Source organism: Cicer arietinum, chromosome 6 (assembly GCF_000331145.2).
Source record: "Cicer arietinum cultivar CDC Frontier isolate Library 1 chromosome 6, Cicar.CDCFrontier_v2.0, whole genome shotgun sequence".
Lineage (NCBI taxonomy): Eukaryota > Viridiplantae > Streptophyta > Magnoliopsida > Fabales > Fabaceae > Cicer > Cicer arietinum.
In genome coordinates this window covers 13,158,647-13,162,113 of record NC_021165.2, presented here as the reverse complement: position 1 = coordinate 13,162,113, position 3,467 = coordinate 13,158,647, and positions in this window count along the sequence as shown.

Here is a 3,467-nt window from a genome sequence, read left to right as displayed (position 1 = left end):
TATTATTATCAAATTATTTTATAAGTTATTTTATAATAAATTTATAAAATATTTTATAATATTATTAGTCATTTACCAATTGTAATAATTTATAATAAATTTATAAATTATAAAATTATTTTACAATTATTTATAATAAATTTATAATTTATAAATTATTTTACAATTTGATTATAATTTAGAATTAATATTAGTATCAAATTATTTTATAAGTTATTTTATAATAAATCTATAAATTATTTTATAATATTATTAGTCATTTACCAATGGTAATAATTTATAATAAATTTATAAATTATAAAATCATTTTACAATTATTTATAATAAATTTATAATTTATAAATTATTTTACAATTTGATAATAATTTATAATTTATATTATTATCAAATTATTTTATAAGTTATTTTATAATAAATTATAAATTATTTTATAATATTATTAGTCATTTACCAATGGTAATAATTTATATTATTAGTCATTAAATTCAATGGAAAAAAACCACTCATAAATATCAACACAAATATCCTCGGATAATTATATTATTCCAATTATGGTGAGTAATAAATTTATACGTTAAAAATTCAATTACTCATTAATGTCAATCCTTTTATAATTTCTTTCAATCCATTTTTTAGTAATATTTTATACGTATATATATTAAAACAGACCTCCAAATGCCACTTCACCCCCCAAATCCCACCTCATTCTATTTCATCCACCTATACAAATATTTCCCACATCAACTTTTAACTGATGTGGACCTCTCATTCTATTTCATCCACCTATACAAATATTTTCCACATCAACTTTTAACTGATGTGGACCTCTTCTCCTTTCTCCCCTCTCAATCATGCTCTCAATGTTTAATCTCCTTCAATCCTGCTCTAAATAATAATATTATTTTATAAATTTATAAATTATAAAATTATTTTACAATTTTATAATAATTTATAATTTATATTATTATCAAATTATTTTATAAGTTATTTTATAATAAATTTATAAATTATTCTATTATACATATTTAAAACAGACCTCCGAATATCACCTCATTCTATTTCATCCACCTATACAAATATTTCCCACATCAGCTTTTAGCTGATGTGGACCTCTTCTCCTTTCTCCTCTCTGAATTATGCTCTTAGTGCCTAATCTCCTTTAATCCTCCTCTCAATAATAATATTATTTTATAAATTATAAAATTATTTTACAAATATTTATAATAAATTTATAATTTATAAACTATTTTAAAAATTTGATACTAATTTATAATTTATATTATTATCAAATTATTTTATAAGTTATTTTATAATAAATTATAAATTATTTTAGAATATTATTAGTCATTTACCAATGGTAATAATTTATATTATTAGTCATTAAATTCAATGGAAAAAAACCACCTAATCACTCATAAATATCAACATAAATATCCTCCGACAATTATATTATTCCAATTATGGTGAGTAATGATTTTATACGTCAAAAATTCAATTACTCATTAATTAATGTCAATCCATTTATAATTTCTTTCAATTTATGTCAATCCATTTTTTAATAACATTTTATACAATAAAAATATATATTATATTTGACAAAAAATACACAAATTTATAAAAAAAATAATCATAAAATAAGAATATAAGAAAAATTGTTAAAAAAGTTACTTCCAATTATTAAAATATCCAAATTTATTTCAAATTATAATATATGAATATATTAAAAAATATAATCAACAAAATTTTACTATATATATGTGTTTTGAAAAAACATGTTAACACTTAATTTTTATCAATTAAATTATATATTTATAATTGAATGCTATTTTTATTTTTATTTTTCTTATTATAATGATAATTTGAATGTTAAAAAATAAATGAAAATTTAAGTATTGCATAAAATTAAATTATTTTTTAATAAAACTTATTTTTGATACATATCAACATAACTATAATTCAATTGCACAGACAATTAGTTAAAACTTTTAAATACCTAAAGTTGATTTAAAGTATATATAAATCTTTAATAAAATTGATTTCAAACTCTTGATTAAATATATTCAACATTTTTTTTTTTACAACAACTTCTCATGTTCGCAATTAAAAAATCATACTAATAAAACAAATAAATTTAGACAACGCTACAATATAATTCAACATTAACATTTTTTTTAAAATAAGTGATATTAAATAGTCAATCATATTTTAAAATTTTTATATCTTATTTTTGGGTATGTATTTTACATTTTATTTCATCAAATAAATACAAGTATCATTATATGTTAGAAAAATAAATTGTTAATCAAAGTACAATGAATCAAATAATTATCCTATATTATTATCAAATTATTTTATAAGTTATTTTATAATAAATTTATAAATTATTTTATAATGTTATTAGCCATTTACCAATGGTAATAATTTATAATAAATTTATAAATTATAAAATTATTTATCAATTATTGATAATAAATTTATAATTTATAAATTATTTTACAATTTGATAATAATTTATAATTTCTATTATTATCAAATTATTTTATAAGTTATTTTATAATAAATTATAAATTATTTTATAATATTATTAGTTATTTACCAGTGGTAAATAATTTATATTATTAGTCATTAAATTCAATGGAAAAAAACCACATAATCACTCAGAAATATCGACCTAAATATCCTTCTTTAATGGACAATTATATTATTCCAATTATGGTGAGTAATGATTTTATACATTAAAAATTATTAAAAAAATAGTTACTTCCAATTATTAAAATACACAAATTTATTTAAAATTATAATATATGAATATATTAAAAAATATAATCAACAAAAGTTTACTATATATATGTGTTTTGAAAAAACATGTTAACACTTAATCTTTATCAATTAAATTATATATTTATAATTGAATGCTATTTTTTATTTTAATTTTTCTTATTATAATGATAATTTGAATGTTAAAAAATAAATGAAAATTTAAGTATTGCATAAAATTAAATTATTTTTTAATAAAATTTATTTTTGGTACATATCAACATAACTATAATTCAATTGCACAAACAATTAGTTAAAACTTTTAAATACCTAAAATTGATCTAAAGTATATGTAAATCTTTAATAAAATTAATTTCAAACTCTTGATTAAATATATTCAATAATTTTTTTTTACAACAATTTCTCATGCTCGCAATTAAAAAATCATATTAATAAAACAAATAAATTTAGACTACGCTACAATATAATTCAACATTAACATTTTTTTAAAATAAAAGATATTAAATACTCAATCAAATTTTTAAATTTTTATATCTTATTTTTGGGTATGTATTTTACATTTTATTTCATTAAATAAATACAAGTATCATTATATTTTAGAAAAATAAATTGTTAATCAAAGTACAATGAGTCAAACAATTATCCTATATAATACGTTATCATACGAATTTTACAAAATATTTTAAAAA